Here is a 19,433-nt window from a genome sequence, read left to right as displayed (position 1 = left end):
GAACATTCCACTTTGTTTTGATAACTATTGATATTCACTCTCCAGAGAAACGTTCTGCACTGGTTCGGTCCCGATCGCTTTGCAAAAAATGCGAAATACCCAAAAATTTCACCAGGCTCACGATCGAATCTGAGGCATGCGTTTTATCTAGCATCAGCCAAGGATTCCAACGATATAAGACACTTGAGCCTGCAACTGACAGTTTAGGAGTTATGAGTGATTTCGTACGTTCAATCGCTGTAGTGCCCCTAATTGGGGTGAGCCTCAGTCACGTTGTAGGCGGTGTGAGTACTACCATCCCTCCAAGTTTCAAGTCTCTACGACTTACAGTTTGGTCTGCACGATCAGTTTTATTTGGAAATCGCTCATCCGTGACCATTCTAACAATTACAATAGGGTTTCAGCTCTACGCGCTTAAACCCCTAATAATAAAATGCAAATAATTCATTTCTTTATTTCTGAGAGATTCGCCTTGGATAACAAGGTTGTTGCATACAGTATCTACCCACTCAAGATATCATTACAGTCACATCTGATTCCCAATCACAACAGCACATCATTCTTTACTTTCATTGTAGTTTTATTGATACATGATCATATTATATTGACCTCTCATTTTACACTATTGATTCAACATATGCTTTGAAAAAGATCATCATGATACTAGTATTTACTACAGAAAGTGTCAGTCTACACAAAGTACAAGCAATGAATAATTCATGAACATATCTAAACTGTTTACAGTTGCCATTGTAGACTGTATTTTAAACATCATTCAGTATACAAACCAAAATGTTTTTTGAAAATAATTATTGATAATATTACTGTAATTCATTTCAAACTATCAAGGACTTAATTCAGTCTTTGTTGCTACCTATCATTATCTCTTTAGCAAGACAAAATAATAATAAAAAAATCACAATCTTCATCTTAATATTCTGATGAAGGAAAAATAAGCGTGTCACTCATACAGCTTTAAAGTACATTAACATAGATATGGAAAGCTATTTACAAACTGAAGTGAAATGTGGAATGTATGTTTAATGTGTGTTTAAACCTGGTGTGATGAACAAAACCTAAATAAAAACAATGATAAACAATATCTGCAAAACCTCAGTTTGTTATGGTAATTATATGTGGTGTTAACACAGAGGATGCAGGAATCAAGATAGGTGGGACCTAGAAATGGCAGAGTTGCCTCTTTGAGAAATTTAGTCGTATTGAAATATCTGCCAATATCTGCCTTTTTAAACTTGAATTAAGTACTATAGTACTAAAGTACTAACTGTACACCCATTTCACATCAAAATGTCATGAATTTCCAAGAAAGTCTGCTTTGGAGAAATACAAATAGTCATTACAGGTATGTGGAGTTGCTCTCATCTTCACTCTGATATTTATCTACACAGTTCTCCTCCAGCATTTTGATGAGCGTTGACAGTGTGCTGTTTGGGTCCAGCAGAGTCACTAGAGGGACAGTCACACCTCTATCACTGAAGATAAGATTCTGCAGAGTCATGGCTAACATTGAGTCAATGCCTAAATCGAAAAGATGAACATCATCATTCAGCTCGTCCACCTCAACACCAGTTGTTTCACCAATCAAGAACCTCAGATAATCACGTGGTGAGGATGATGTCATGGGTTGCTCAGGTCTAGACATGTTCGCTCCAGCTTTATTCATGGCTTCCTCTTTGATTTTTAACAACCGCATCTTTAGTGATTTGTTTTGACTGAATATGCTATTCCAGTTGATTTTAAAATTGAATTTGCATACAACCTGTTGAGGTTTGTTGATCAAGAGGCACTGCTCAAGACTTTCATGGATTTCTGGAATCTCCAAAAGCATGATTCCCTTTGCCTCCAGAAATCTTTGGAAATGGGCTTTGTTCAACAGAAGACCAAGATTCAAAGCCCCCAATTAATGGACTGTCCAGAAAGCCCAATGTTTCTGCGGTACTGACAGAAAGTGTCCATGAATGTATTAGCCGCAGCATAATTAGTTTGTGAGGCATTGCCAATGAAGGCAGAGATGGAGGAATAGCACACAAAGTAATCCAGACTGCACTGTATGGTAGCACGGTGAAGGTTCAACACTCCATTCACTTTTGGCCTCATAACTTTCTCATAAAGAGATTTGTCAAGACGTTCAATCAGCCCATCATGCAGGACAACTGCACTGTGAAATACCCCTTTGATGGGACTCGATGGAAAAAGTTTTCCAATATTAACAATTGTCTGGTCCACTTGCTCAGATACAGAAACATCACATGGCAGAGACTTAATGGTAGAACCCCAGCGGCTACTGACCTGACATATCTCTTGTTGCATCTGTGGGTTTGGATTACTTCTAGACAGAATGGCAATGTTCCCTCCTCCTTTCTGAGCAATGAACTTTACTGTCTCAAATCCCAACCCTGTTAGACCACCTGTGACAATATAGACAGAATTTTTCTGGAATAGATGTTGTTTGGGCATCACTGGAATGTCAGACAGCTGGTTCTTGACATCACTGTTCAAGACGATAATGGGTAGGATCTGGCATGTGAAGTATGATTCAGATTCTTTTACAGACATGAGATCAATGTCTTGAGATTTAACAACAGCTGTTGTGCCCAAAGACAAAGCATTTCTGTCCAAATGCATGGACTTTAGCCAATGGTAGATGTGTGGCATTTGCATTTGTAGAAACCTTTTTTGCATTATTTGAGACATGAGGAGGGTATGGAAGTGGACCTCCTCATTTGTACCTCTGCATGTTGTAGTATTAAATGGAAATTCTGACTGGTTTTCATAGACAAGAACAATGTCTTTGATGCCTCTAACACTACTAGCAAGTTCAATGGTTTTTAGATTATAAGGAGGTAGAAGAACAGCTCCCACAGCTTCACTAAAGTCACAAGACAGCCGATCAGCCTGCATGCTCACTTTGACATTCCAGCCTAATCTGTTTGCAATGGCAGTTAACACATTCATCAAAGCCGAGTCAGGAACAATGGAGAAAATACCCAGTTTACTTTGCTGTTTAGCTTTGGGTAAAGCCTTGTGCAAGATCTCCCAAGCCAGTACCATATAGGAGACACAAGGGATGTCATTCAGGAATGAAAGCCTTTTTGCTTTGCAGCAAACAGCTGCTGGGAGAACTACTTTAGATGTGGCAGCCACAGGGTAACAAGACACAACATGATCACCAACTTTAAATTTGCTGACATCTTTACCCACTGCTGTGACAATGCCACTGAAGTCAAGGGCTAAGAGCTTATGGTTTTCAGTAGTGTGCTTGTTCCAATACAATGTCTGACCATAATTCAGGTCAGAAATGCTGACTGGAAAGTAATCTGATGAATGAACACAGATTTTACTGAGGTGAAGGTCAATGTTTTTCTCTTGGTTGAGCTCAATGGAATTATCCATTTGAGTCGCTGACAGATTTGTCATTACATATGGGTCAGATGTTTGCAAGATGAAGACTTCATGGTGCAACATGTGGACATTTCTTGAAGAGATTGCCATGGTTGGCAAAGGTGTGTGGGTGATTTCAGGTTTGAGAATTTTGCCTTCCTTCACTAATAGCTCTGGATATTCGTCACAGGGGTATGATCTGAGAACCTGAATCAAAGCTTTGAGGTCTTCAGAAGTGCCAGAGGCCATGTCAATCAGCTGGAAGGAAAGTTCTGGCAACTCAGCTGCACATGCTCTTGTCATGCCTGACAGAACAAACCCAGGATTTATGTAGTCCACTGTGCTCTCAGAGGACCTATAGGTTATTACTCTGATATTACCTGGGAAATTAAGTGCTCTGAGATATCCGATAATCTTTCTGAAAATCTCACAACACCCCGCCATGCTGTTCAAGACCTTCTCCGATTCAAGAGTGGTTAGGTCTGCATCACCCCACATGAACAAAATTTCCTGGAAGTTTTTCTTCAAACTTGAAATTTTCAGTTTTGACAAAATAAGCTCAACTCCACCTTCTAGCAGTGCGTTACTGTTTGAAGAAGACACATATCTAGATGTTGGATCTAAGTACTGTTGCAAAGCTTTAGAAATTCCTACCTGGTCAGAAAAAACCAGTGCCTTAATCGGTGTATTAAACGTGACAACTTCAGAGGTCATATGGAAACTGTTATGGAAGAAATACTCCTCGACTACTTGGGAACGACTTCCTAGCATTCTGATCTTCACATGCCTGAGTTCAACCAACACCCTACCCTGTTTGTTGGATAAGCAGCCACAAATGTCAAAATCATCTTCTCCCACATGTATTGCTCTCAGATATACAACCATCTCCTCTTGCAATGGTTCAAATACAGTTAGACTTCCTATTTTTGCAGGAAATTGGGGTCTTGCTGATAAGTCATGCCTCATAGTTGCAGGAACAAGTTGCATAACGTAATCCAAGACCACAGGGTGAAGGTGATAGTCATGTAATTGAGGCAGTAATTCCTTTGGGACCTTCAAAACAGATATAGCCTCTCTAAATTCTTCCCCACAATAAACATCTGCCTTATTTCTGAAGACAGACCCATACTCAAATCCTGTTTGACTTAGATGCTTGTAGAGTTCTTCAGTAGTCATGTGGAATGTGCATCTTTTGGAAATACAGTCTAATGAAATGAACTGTTCTTCAGGCGTTCTACCTGGTTTTGCTTCTACAGTGCCAAATGCATAGACTGCAGAAGTAGACTGTATTTTGAAGTTACATGTGTTATCTGCCAAATTGTCTGGTGGATCCAGATGTACTTTTATATCTGGGGCATTCGGATGAAAACGTATGGACTCTGGAATGTTATGCTGAGCTGCAGAGAACTTAGTGGAACCTTAGGTTTTGCATATGCCATGAAAGTTGCTAAACCCAACTCTGCATAAAATGCCCCAGGAATGATTGCAACTCCACTGTGCTTGTGGTCTTGCAGGAAGGCCACTGATTCAGAGGATAAATCACAGCTGAACACTGAACTGTCTGTACCCATTTGTGTAACTACTGGATGGTTGCCAGTGGGACCAATCAACTGCAATTAGAAACGAAGACATCTCTCTTCACATCATCAAACTGGTATCGGGGGTAGGGAATTGGTTCAGACTCAAAACCTTTGTAGAACATTTCCCAGTCCACTTTGACCCCAAGCTCAAACAGTTTGCAAACAACTGCAAGCATCGTCTCGTGATCTTTATCAGGCTGCACTGAGGGAAGAACAGTGAAGTCTTTCCCCAGAGTCTCAGTGATGTACCTCTGCAGAGATCTCCTTGGGCCAATTTCAACAAATATCACATTCTTTTTGTTTTTAGCTGCAGACTTCACAGCTTGTTCAAATTGAACTGGCTCTCTGATATTCCTTGCCCAATATTCACCAGTAATAAAATCTGAGGAACACAAACTAACACCTGTCACTGTTGAGAACAATTCTGTCTCCAAATCATGTGCCTGTAAAGAACCTATATTCTCTTTCACTTTGGATACAATGGGATCCATCTTGTGACTGTGGTATGCTGCAGGTACATCCAAAATGCGAAGGAACAAATCTTTTCCACTGGCTGAGTTGCTCAAATTCTGATGGAACCTGTCAATGTCATCTGCATCTCCTGAGAGTGTGCATGACTGAGGACTGTTATAAGCAGCCAGACAAACCCTTCCTGAATAAGATGGAAGAATTTTCAAGATTTCAGAAACAGCCATATTACTGACTACCAGCATCTTCCCTCCTGTCACAGTGCTTTGCAAAGAACTGCGATAGTGGATGATTTTCACTGCATCTTCGAGTGACAACAAACCAGAACAATGAGCTGCAGCGACTTCTCCAATAGAGTGCCCCAAAACAGCATCAGGACTGATGCCCCAGTGTTTCAGAAGTTTGACAACAGCAACCTGAATAGCGAACAGAAGAGGCTGGACAATCTGTGGATCAGAGAGCTCTGTACTTTTCTCTGGTTCACTTCTTAGCATCTCTATCAGATTCAAACATCTGTAGCTTTGCAATAGCCTTTCAATTTTCATGATTTCCTCTTTGAAAACTGGCTCTTGTTTTAGGAGCTGTTTGCACATACCCTGATATGTAACACCATTGCCACAAAACACAAAAACTAGCTTGGAGTCTGTCTTTGATGGTACAAGCTTTTTCTCCACAGCAGCAGTGAGTTTCTCTTGCAGATCTGCCAGTGATGATGTTTGAAATACTTTTCTGTATTTGTGTTTCAAGTGACTTCTTCTACATGCAGATGTGTACAGTAAAGACTGTAGTTCTGATATTTTCCCTGCACTGATCTGTTTTGACGTATCTTCAATAATATTTTTCATGGATTTTTCAGAGGTTGCGGAGACCACAAAATACTGATGGGATTTGCTGATCAGCTGAGCTTTTGGCTTTTTGACTGCACATATTGTCTGACATGTGCATGTGCATTTGTTCCACCAAACCCAAAGTTATTGATTCCTGCAGACCTCCCTGCTCTGCAGTCACTGATCCATTTTTCTGCTGTGGTGGGGATTTTCATATTTAAAGATTCAACATCTATGCTGGAGTTTTCCACAGAGTAGAACAATGATGGCACAATGGTTTCATGCTGCATCATCAAAAGAACCTTTATGAGCCCTGCAACACCTGCTGCAGATTCTGTGTGTCCAATATTGCTCTTAACAGAACCAATGATGAGTGGCCCTGACTTTGAGGTCTTGCTTTGGCAATGACTTTTGAGATACTACCTGCCTCTATTGGATCTCCAACTGGAGTCCCAGTCCCATGAGCCTCAATGTACTGGACACTAGTCAGGTCAGTCTCTGTTGAGTAGATTTTTCTAAGTAGTTCCTCCTGCTGTACCATGGATGGTTTGGTGATTGGACTAACACTGTGGCCATCTTGATTTACTGCAGTTTTGCTGATGATACCCCAAATATGATCATGGTCTTCGAGAGCCTGTCAAAATACAGACAATACAAGGGTGTTTATTGCATTAGTTTATCATAAGGTACATTGCTATCCTAGTGCTGTTTATGAGACTTTTTTTCTTTACTTTTTTCAGAGGCTTTAACAGAACAAGCCCGCATCCTTCACCTCTGCCATATCCATCTGCTTTGCTGCTGAAAGGTTTACTTATTCCATCAGAGGAGATCATTTTTGCATTGGAGAGAGCCACAAAAACGGTTGGTTCCAATATACAGGTCACACCACCACACAAGGCCATTTCACAGTCTCCTGTTGAGTAGAATACAGATTAAGGGGCTGCCTAATGGCTAATAATTTGTTTGATTAATCAGTAAAACTTAGTAAAAAGCAAGACAAGCTATAGCTCAAGGCACATAAGCAGGTTGTCTTGAATGAATTGACAGTGACAAATACGTGTACTGAAAAATTATTTTTCACAGAAACTTCCAAGAAACACCTGCACACAATTATAAGGTAGCTTGCAGGTTTTTCCATGTATCTTGAAGATGTTGCCACATTTCTGCTAAGCTTGTTTCTGTCTTTCCATGTAACCCCAGACTGACACAATGATGCTGAGATCAGATCTTTGTGTTGGTCATACCATCTGTTGTAGGACTACTTTTCATTACTTCAATAATTGCAAGAGGAATGTTTGAAAATCTATCATCGATACTTTCTCATTACACACTAAAGCAAAGCATATACTTGAACCATGAAGCACCTAATATATATATATATATATATATACACACATACACATACACTGAACAAAATTATAAACGCAACACTTTTGTTTTTGCCCCCATTTTTCATGAGCTGAACTGAAAGATCTAAGACTTTTTCTATGTACACAAAAGTCCTATTTCTATGTACACAAAAGGCCTATTTCTCTCAAATATTGTTCACAAATCTGTCTAAATCTGTGTTAGTGAGCACTTCTCCTTTGCCGAGATAATCCATCCACCTCACAGGTGTGGCATATGTGATTTAATTAGTTTATCCTACTTACGTTTGTATGTAAAGTCAAAATAAACCCCAACTTTGCTTTAAAATGCATGCAAGATCTCCTAAGTGAAGATCACATGATCACAAATGGAAATCACTTCCGTGAAGTGACCATCACATATTCCCTTCACTAACAGACTTCTGGAAGGGCCCTTCGTGAAGGGATTAAGTTGTTCACTTTCGTATGGAATGTCCCTACAAATGGCGTCCCCTTCCCGAAGTGCCCTTCAAGGGCGCAAAAAAGGTTCTGGGTGAATTCCAAGCGGCTTTCACACTTCCACCAGGTATGAGACATAATCCTTATTATTCTTTTGTTTTTATTCAGCCATTATCAGCCTTTATACTGGCAATAAAACATTTACCATGCCACATTGCTTCAATCCCAGTATACATTTACACAACTATTGTCAAAAGTATTTCTAAATAAATACAACAAAACATTTTCTTGCGACCTTACGTGAAGTATTATGACAAAATGCATTTTGAAGAAGAATTGGACCTGTTCTGCAGGTGCATTAGAGCAAATTTTAGGATCATGTTTCATAAGACAATTTATGAGATTAATAGTACACTTTTATTCAGAACTCACTTCAAACACCATCGAGTGTTTGTAATAACTTCCATTTGCGATCAAATGTGGAATTTGGTCATTTACTGTTGTTAAAATATGCTATTTATAGCCTTTTATATTGCTGCAAAATTAGCATTTCAGATGTACACATTCAAGAAAATCACATACAGACCATATCTATCGTAATCGTGTGTTTATTATCTATAGTGGCTCTTTTCATGTTTATTTCTGCTTAATTATCTGAATTAATTAATTAATTAATTATCTGAACATGCTCCTCCCGAACTTTGTTAATAAAACATCATATATACAAACACAATGGGCCTCATTCATGAAACATTTGTAAATATAGGAGTAAAATCGGAGTAATTTGAGCGTAAAACGGACCTTCCCGAAAACTCTCCTCCAGATTCACAAATGCTTCGTAAACGAATTACAGCTACACAAATTGCGTGTCCAGGAATGCAATGGAATATTCTGGTCTACTTTCTCGGGTTTGGCTCCAGTATATCGCATATGGCTAACAATAAATATTCAATAACGTGTGTCCACCAAAGCATTTTTAGCCACCTGAAAAATGTCAGGTGTTCTTCTGAAAATGGCCAGCTGGCGGTGCTTGAGAACACTTTGGTGGCACAGCGTTTTTCCAGCTGAGATGCTTTGGTTGCTATGATAAAGAATATCCACGGCAGTAACGTATTACTATTATCTCATTTTGAAGAACATTACTGAATATAAAAATGCAGTAACCAGTAAAATTAACTTCTCTATTGTTGTTCAGTTGTTGTACAAGTAGGATGATTGGTCAGTGTGGTATTTGTCCCACCCTCCTCCATTGATTGCACGGATGGGTAAAGTGACAGTGACAAGCACTGCATTCTACCCAAAGCTAAACTGGAGCTAAACAGTTTATCAACTCTCAGCTGCAAAAAAAAAAATAAAATCTGAGCAAACGAACTTGTAAAATATTATAATGGCAGTGCATCAAAATTCAGTGTCATCAGTTTGCCAAAAAGAACACAGAACATTTTACACACCATTTACACGTGGTAGTGAGCAAGTGTAAATTCATTTCATACCAAGTAACGTTTTGAAAATACGAACAATTTCATGAATTCTAAAGTTTACTTCAGAACGGCTTTACGAACGATTTACACAAAAATTCGTTCTGCTCGTGTTTCATGAATGAGGCCCAATGTTCTTAATAAGTGGATATGCAGGGTAAACATTTGTGAATACTACCTTGTTTTATGGCTTGACAAGCTAAGTGAAGGGCGACAAGGGATGAGGAGCAGGCGCAGTCGATGGACAGTGAGGGGCCAGTGAAGTTGAATATGTATGAGATGCGGTTGGCAGCTATGCTCATAGCGATACCAGTGCCATAGGTGTGGTTTATGTGTTTTGGATTAAACCTCACATTTGCCAGCTCAAAGTCTCTGTTCATTAGGCCTGAAAAACAAACAAACAACATGTTAGACACGTTAGCTGGTGATATGCTTTTATCCACAACCACTTACTATATACCTATTACAGTGCAACCTGGGGTTAAGTGCCTTGCTCAACTCAACATTAGTTGCAGGGCTCGGACAAGCAACCAAGTTACCAGCCCTTGGTTGTAGCCACTTTGTGTGCTATTTGTGCTTTGACACAAAGGAAATACAGCACAAGTTCATTTTGAGTTCAGGACAAGTGAACCTTGTGAACTGATTTATTTTGTGAACAGCTATTTAGCAATGCATCTTTACCACAGATTGCTCTGAAGGTACTTCCCATGCAATAAGTGCATATACTTTTTCACTAGGATTAAAAGACACCAAAAGTTACTTTCTTTTATTTAGATTAAATGTTACCCAAAAATACTCCTGTTCGCGTTCCATTGGCCTTTTCCATTGGTATCCCAGCATCCTCTAGTGCTCTGTAGCTGCACTGCAGCAAAAGTTTGTGCTGAGGGTCCATGTTGCTCGATTCAGCATCAGTGATGCCGAAGAACTTGTGGTCAAACTCATTCAAGCTACACAGAATAAAAGGGCAATGTTTGGGTTATTCATTTTGGAGTTCAGACAATAAAACTTAGTAAAAAGCAGGACAACACAAGCTATAGCTTCTTGTTCCTAAGGCACATAAGCAGATTGTCAAATGAATTGGAGACAAATAAGTGTACTGAAAGATTATTTTTCACAGATTTTTTTCCCAGATAGACCTGCACACAATTATAAGAGTTAGTTGCAATTGCTTCTGTCTCTCCATGTAACCCCAGACTAACATGATCATGTTAAGATCAGATCTCCTTTGCTTTTCACGCTGTACATGTTAGCTCTGGGAGATATCATTAACACTAGAACCGCCATGGGGTAAATTTTACCCGTAGCTGTTTTTCAAATGTACATAACAGATTTTCAACAAAACATTCAAGTCTCCCAGTCATTGACTTTTACTAAAATTATGTAATTTACAACCCAATATTGTTAAAAATTATTTAAATAATACCAGATCAAAAAACGGAGCATTTATACCTATAAGCGCCGCGCGGGTCAAATTTACCCGCTATATAATGCATGTATTTTCGTGCTGGCAATTTCTTGCCGCTTGGGTTTTAACATTATACATTTCTAGGCAACGCCTTTCACTCACCGATTTAGTGGTTATCAGTTTCATAAATAAAGTCAAAATTACTAAAAGAAGGCGATTTATGGAAGGTCGGTATTAGAAACACTAAATGCCATGAGTGATGGAGAGTCTGATGGTCGGCTCAGCATCTGACGGCTCATCTGACAGTGATGCAGACATCATATTTAGATGTTTTAGCCTAACGTTACTCATAATTGGTCAAACTTTGGTTTTATTATTTCATTTTTGTCTTGCCATATCGTTTATTGTTCGCTACGTACGGTGCTGCTATTTATTGTAGTCTGGCCGTTTCCTGAAGAAGAAAAAAATCCGATCTATGATGTAGGCCTAATGATTTATTTTTTTTTTTTGATTACCCGAAGTTTATTGTTGTTGTTCTCTTATTCAAATTATAAATGATATAACTAAACAGATTAATAATTGGGCCTTGGTGAAGCTGTGCGCTTGAATTTGTCATAGCATCATCCTATGCAGCGTGGAGAATTATTATTGCTCATTATTGTCTATTGGCTCTTTTAGTAATTTAAATAACATGGGTTATCTTAATATATTGATTAATGACACTGTATTATAATATTACACCACCCAAATATTTACTCCCTTCTAATTTTTGTTGTCAGTGCAGGCTTTTTTTTTTTTTTTAGCTTACTGACCTTTATGGATTAGTGTAGTCTGCATTAAAAAGTCTTGAACATAAAACAACAGGGTAAAAATATAGTTGACGACTAGACATAATCATTTCATGACACTTCTTTGTGAAGACAGTGGCATAATACAGTGAAATAATATGTTCTTTAGCCATATAAAAACAGTTGCCATGTGTGCGGGTAAAATTTACCCGCTGGCGCTTTTAGGTATACAGCTACCTCTGGCGGTTCTAGTGTTAAGAAACATGGAGTTAGTTTCCACTGTTACGCTGACGATAAACAGCTTTATATTTCCTCAAGGCCTGACGAAACACACCAATTCACAAAACTCACAAAATGTATAGTTGATATTAAAAATTCAATAACTAGTAATATCTCGGTTACATATGTAACCCTCGTTCCCTGAAAGAGGGAACAGAGACGTCATGGGAATCGTGGGAATCTTGCCAGAGAGACTTAAGCCCGGCTCACACTGTGCGATTTTGGCCACGATTTGGTCGTCTGGGACAAATTTTGAAAATCCTAAAAGATTCCTATATTCCTAGGCTAAAATCCTAAAAATCGCTGAATTGACATGTTCACCGACAACCGATTAATGGCCGTTGCGATCAAATTTCACCTCCGACAAAATTCTGGCAGTGTCAGAAGATTTGGCGCACAGTCCTGCAGTGTGACTACCCCTACGATGAATATCAAACTGTCTCCGTTTTTCAAGGCAAGCTATGAGCAGAATTAATGCTAGAGAATTATTCTATCATCAAATTACGGCCCTCCCGTCCTCCGCTCACAGAATTCATCTGATATGTTTATATATATATATATATATATATAAACACTGGTTGCGCCGCTGCTTTCACGTGGGTGTGTATGAATACATACACTATTCTTCTTAAACACGCCGGTATTGCCGCCGTTCGTATACTTTTCATGACAGCCAACATTTCGGACCCGCGCGTATTTCAGCTCGCGGTCACTGGACGTGTAAGGGTTGATAATGTAAAACTCCGGACAAGTTTTCTTGCGCGCACCCGTTTTTAACTCGTCTTGACTGTCGTACAGTCTGACATTAATGACAACTGAGATCCCGTAGTGTGACATGATCATCATGTTCGTACAGTCTGACAAGTACAATCTTTAAGGCAAATCCTAAGACAATCCTAAAAATCGCACAGTGTGAGCCCGGCTTAATTCACTTCGAGTGTAAACGAAACAAGCCAATGCACACTGGCATGCGATAATTGCATCCAGCTGTCGCTTGTCTCGGCGCAAGTATAAATAGGCAACAGGTGCAACTCATACTCAGGTTTTTGCTGAGGAGCCGAGCCAGTAACCCAGCCGCTCAGCGGTGGTACAGCAATTGTGGCAACAGGACGTGACGTCTCCTTTCCTCCTTCAGGGAACGAGGATTACATATGCAACCGAGACGTTCTCTTTCAGTCGGTCACTCTCGACGTCACATTGTGACAGACGAATTGGGAATCCCTACCAAAGCACCACTGGTGCTGCCCCCTCCATTACACTGTGAATCCCTAATTAGAATATGGGACAGGACTCATACCAGGAAGGCCAGTCACTTCTGTTCCTGCACTACCACTCAGAAAGACTTGGATAAAACTGGGAAAGCGTACCCTTTCCGCTGGAAAAGGAACGCTGCGGAAGCCACATCCTCCAGAGTAGGTTTCTAAGTGGAATTTACACATGGACTAACCCCGCAGGGCCGTACTGCATATGGAAGTCTCTGGGGTTCTTGCAGTTGGGGCCTGTCCAAACCGCCAACACTGCATGCCCATTGTACGTGGCTCCTCAGCCAGTGGCAGAGCCTGCCTGGACACTTGCTCTAAGGGCACTCCTGCCTGACCACGGGCTGAAAGTTTGTTGGCAGGCCAGTGTGATTTTCACCTGGTGAGTGCCATATTGCCACACCATCTCGGGGCTCAGCCATGGAGCCAGTGCTGAAGCGGTCTCATTTGAAGCAGCCCCAGCTGGGTGACTGCTGCTCAAGCAGTTCAACACCAACTGAGCACGTTCTTCTGTGAGGCACGCTGTCTGTTCAACCAAATCTAGCTCCATCCAGAGAAAAGAGATCCTCGGCAGCAGAGAGTTTGCTCTTTTCCCAGTTGACCCGAAGACCAAACTGACTGAGATGAGTATGCATTGCACCTGCTGCCTATTTATACTCGCGCTGCGGCGAGCAACAGCTGAATGTAATTATCGCATGCCAATCTGCATTGCTCGTTTAGTTTACGCTCGAAGTGGACTGGTCTCTCTGGTGCGATTCCCAATTTGTCGGTCACGACGTGACATCAAGAGTGACCGACTGAAAGGGCATTTCTTATTACTAAATTCAGAAAAAAAATTCAGGTTTTAATTATTAGGCCTAAAACCTCCCCACGTAAAAACTTAGAATACTGCCTAAGTCTTGATGGATGTTCTGTAACATCCTCATCGTCAGTCAATAACTTGGGTGTGTTATTTGACAATAACCTGTAATTTGTAAATCTGCGTTTTTCTACCTTAAAAAATATCTCTAAATTACAACATATGCTATCTACAGTATGTCTAATGCAGAAGAGTTAATTCATGCGTTCATGATCTCAAGGCTATTATTGTAATGCATTACCAGGTGGTTGCCCTGCAGGCTTAACCCTCTGGGGTCTGAGGGGGTTTTGGGGTCCTGGAGAAATTTTGACATGCCCTGACATTTATGCTTTTTTCAGAATCTTAAAAACATATTAATGGCTAAACACTGTATTTAGCACAAACTGGGCTACAATAATATGTGAGCAGCATGAATGTAAATGTTTGTGTTTTTGAGAAAACGTTTATGCGTAGTTAGTGAAAAACTAACATTTTTAAGTCACTAAAATAAGACGATAAAACACATACAGAACAATTGAATGTTTTGCCATGATTGTATTTTTTAGAAATCGAGGAATCGCAATTTTGAGTAGAAATATTATCAAATGTCAGAATTAGACACTTTGACAATATGGCAGTGAAAACAGTGAAGAGAAAAGAATGATCCAACCGCATGTTGGCGCATGTGATTAACCACTCGCGTGTGACGCGCTCAAATTTGCGAGGCGCCATTCACACAGAATGTGCTTTTGTGTTGATAAAGATGATAAAGATTACCAAGTATGTTTACACACACAAGGAATTTGACTTGGTGACAGGAGCTTCCAGTGCAGAAGAAAGTATGGACATTGTAATGGAATTACAGCAGTAGAGATGGAGTATAACACTAATATAAGAAAAACTGAAAATTAAATAATGCACTATATAGAGAAGTAGAAGTATAGAGAAATGTAACAGTTTAACCCTCATAAGCACCCCATTTCCTGTTTACACTAAAGGTCTTACAATTACACCTTTAGTGTAATTGTAAAAAAAAAAATACATTTTTAATGATACAAATAATATATAATTTTTTTTGTTTACTTCTCATCTATACATTAATGCTGTGTTTTGGGAGATATGAAGTACTTTTGTACCTGTTTACCACAAAAATCCTCAACTACACCATTAGCTTGCATGTGAAATATTAAATTATTATGAATAAATCTCTTAAATGATGATCTAAATTGAATTTAAATCGTTTCTGGATATTGATCTAGGTGTTAGGTATACAATTCTGCCATCTGGTGGTTAGAGAAAAACTTGTAGAAATCACAGTTTTTGAAAGAATAGTGTAATGACCATATATATCCAGCAGAGGCCCATAGAGAGCCATTCATTTTTCTGAAAGTGGTCAACTGCTCCTCTCACAACTTTTCTGATATATATTTTGTAAGTATATATTGAAACATTATAAAATACATTAAAAACAGTATTTTTGCCAAAGTTTTGAATTAGTTTTTGTGGTTTGATGTATTTTGAAGAGCCCGTTTTTGCAATAATGCCACATAAATTTGCAGAAATGCCACACAAGTTGTCACTGAAACGTGATTGCAGGTACATATTTATTTCAATCTAAAAAGTAAAATAAAAACTTTTTTTTTTTTACATAAATGTAAAAAAAAAACCTAAACTAAAAAACAACAACTGCAATAAGCAGATATGAATGGTGGGTATGTGTGTAAGAGAGAGTGTGTGTGTTCGTGTGTGTGCGTGTGTGTACGTATGTGAGTGAGTATGCTCGTTCCACATTGCATTTGTGCTCTAGTATCAGGCTTTAATTTTTTTGTGTGGACATTTTCAGATTTATGCAGAATTTATTGATTTTATTTGCCAAATTCTATAAAAAATGCTCTTTGTTGCAGTCACACGTGTGTGTGTGCGCGTGTAGGTGTGAGTGAGCATGTCTTTTCTACATTGCATTTGAAGGCCTGGTACTAGATCACATTTCTGTGTGAAAATTTTCAGACTTATGCTGGATTTATTATTATTTTTGGACAAATTAAAAAAATATATATAGGTTTTTTCGCATTTCCCATTCATTTTCAATTGGGGTCATATTGACCCCAAAGACCTTATTAGTAAAAAAAAAAATTACATACCTTCAGAACAACCGAATCAAGCCCCTTTTTTTTATGTGAATACAGATAAAAAATGTTGAAAAGTAACAAAATCTTATTCCACTGAGATGAAGGGAAACATATTTTTTAACTAAAGAAAAGTCGATTGGGGTCATACTGACCCCAAGGTGCTTAAGAGGGTTAAATGAGTGTACAGATATATTTACAAGTGTGCAGTTTATAAATGTACAGTTTTTGGATTCTATGTATAAAGTCAGTCTTTTTGAACTTATTACATTGACTGTAGAGATTTTTTTTGAAGCATTTTCATTGTAGCCTATTATTTCTGAAAATATAATATGTATAAGACAAGGATGTAGTTGTAGTTCATGCATATTTTCTGCAAAGATATTTATCAAGTTATTTGTTTAACATTTACATCATGTTGATAACTTCATGTGTGCTGCACTTGGAATAGAATCTTCTTTAACTAGAGGGTTAATAAAGAAAAAGTTGTCATGTTGCAGTTACATTTTTAAGTTGACTAGTTAAAAATCGTTAAAAAAATAAAAATAAATCGAGATTCGGTCAAACATTCTGAAAAAATTTGAGATTTTTTTTTTTTTTGCCAAATCGCCCAGCCCTAAATGCAGCTATTACAACAGCATGGCTGAGTCTGGGTGCTGAATTAGCCTGCCTGCAGTCCAGATCTTTCACCTACAGAGAACATTTGGCGCTTCATTAAACGAAAAATACGTCAAAGACGACCACAAACTCTTCAGCAGCTGGAAACCTATATCAGGCAAAAATGGGACCAAATTCCAACACCAAAACTCCAGAAACTCATAACCTCGATGCCCAGACGTCTTCAAACTGTTTTGAAACGAAGAGGAAATGGTACACCATGGTAAACATGCCCCCATCCCAACTATTTTGAAACCTGTAGCAGGCATCAAATTTGAAATGAGCTCATTTTGTGCTTAAAATTGTAAAATTTCTCAGTTTAAATATTTGTTATGTTATTTATGTTCTATTGTGAATAAATAATTGATTGGCTCATGTGATTTTAAATTCTTTTAGTTTTCATTTTATTCAAATTTAAAAAATGTCCCAACATTTCTGGAATTCGGGTTGTAGATTAAACACCTATCTCTTTGCATTAGCATATTCGTACCACACTAACACAATTTTATAATAAAAAAAATCCCCATAAGGGATTGTTAGGCTGCATTAATTAGGGCAACTGGAACATTTCCCAATAACACCCGATGTACTTGTTACATCGTAGGAAGTATGACATCTTTGTTTATGTTAGTCTGTCTGTCTGCATCCAGACCAGACAGTGGATCTTTACCCATGAACGAGCACAACACAGCCCTACACGGTCAGTACAGACCTTGCCACTGTCGCCTTCTGGCTTGCTTAGTTGGGGTCTGAAAGTCAATTAACTTTCAGAAATGTATCATTATGACCACACTCACAGACACCATCAGATGAGAACAGCACTTGAACTGAAATAAGCTGGATGATGGCACTATCATCTTCTGTAGAGCTGCTTTACATCTGAATCACATCCTGCAACTTTGACACTGGTATTGAACTATGATTGAAACACTGAACTGACTCAAGCTGAATAACAACATTGCTGCCTTTTGTAGAGCTGCTTATTGCTGAATTCTTGCTTCAAATAGTTGTACTAAACCAGCAGTGAATTCCTGCCTTGAGCTAAATAATGACACTGTTGTCTTTTAGAGCTGCTTTACAGCATAATCCCAATTGTCTCCATAGTTGAGTTTTCATAGTTGATACTACTATTTTCCTATTTATCTTTGTAAAGCTGCTTTGACACAATCTATATTGTATAAAGCGCTTTAGAAATAAAGTGATGAGCAGAAACACAAATACAGCTGACTTCCAGACACACAGCCTTTGATGAAATCAAGTGAAAATAAAAGAACACAATAAAATTACTGAGGATCTCAGCAGCAGAGATGATTAAACAACTCCAAACACAGCGTTACCATCTTCACTTACTACAAACTAGTTTACTTTCTTTCATACGTCCACAAACATTTTTTACTGAGGTTTAGCTGTAGTCAATGTTGATGTTTTACTAAAATTAATATTCACGTGAAGACACCTGAGCAAGCTAATCCATCTCTTCAGAGTCAGAGGTAGGTGAGTCTGATCAGGGTTTGAACTCAGCTCTACAGGACTGGGTTTGAGGAATCCTGCTTCAGGAGAGGCAAGAGAGACGCTGCCTCCTGCTGTAACTTTGTTCTTTTTCTATCTGGTTTCGCTGTTGCACAGTGTCAATTTAGAAAAATGGCTAATTTATACTTTTTAATGTCACATAATATTTCATAATATTTGCATTGTTTCAAAATGGAGCATTTCAGCCAGAGGGTCCGGGACAGATTGATAAACGCTATTATTAAAATTTGACAGTTTTTGAACTTGACCAACATAAGTGAACATCATAAGTTCTTTTTATGAGGGAAAATTAATTGAAGTCTTACCCGTCGATGAGTGCTGCCTTTGCCGTGTGTGTCTTCCCTGCTTTACTCTCATCTGGATCGTACCATTGAGAGAGATTAAACCGGTCATTTGGTATCTGAACTGCACAGTTCTCTCCTTGAAGGAGGACTCTCCAAAAGTTTTCAAGTCCCTCACCTAAAACGGATGAGAACATACCATGTAAATACAATCTAGGCCAAAATCATAACATGAAGAAATAATGAAAATTGTTGACAATTACCTCCAGGAAAATGGCATCCAATGCCAACAACAGCAATTTCTGTATAATCGTCCATCATGTTTCACACGCCGAGTGCAGATACATTTGATTTTACAGTCTATAGACAGCAAACATTATAATTGAGGTAATCAGTTAATTAACTTATTATTAATTATTATTTTTTGTTGACATAGAATATACCGTTATTATTAGTCAGCCAGAAAATATGTCCTGTATAATATAAAGAGACAACCTGAAAATCTGGTTTTAATACAACTAAGGTAAGTATGTGACTATTTAAAGTAGATTTCACTCTATATGAAAGGAATATTTTTAAGTTTTTATATTTATTATTTTAAGAATATTTAGAATATATTTTATTGATAAGCTGTTTATGTTTTTCTTTTGTATTATTTTCCAATTTTGTCTCAGAATAATGTTCAATTGTATTATTGATTCTGCTTTTTA

The 19,433-nt window shown here is 38.5% G+C and overlaps 1 pseudogene; it reads right to left on the bottom strand.

Annotated features, from left to right (window-relative positions):
• Positions 1 to 661: 661 nt before the first annotated feature.
• On the bottom strand, positions 662 to 19,064 carry LOC131537167 (uncharacterized; annotated as a pseudogene).
• Positions 19,065 to 19,433: the final 369 nt, after the last annotated feature.

Source organism: Onychostoma macrolepis, chromosome 03 (genome assembly GCF_012432095.1).
Source record: "Onychostoma macrolepis isolate SWU-2019 chromosome 03, ASM1243209v1, whole genome shotgun sequence".
NCBI lineage: Eukaryota > Metazoa > Chordata > Actinopteri > Cypriniformes > Cyprinidae > Onychostoma > Onychostoma macrolepis.
Note: the sequence above shows the minus strand (reverse complement) of the source record. Positions and strands in the feature narration are given on the sequence as shown.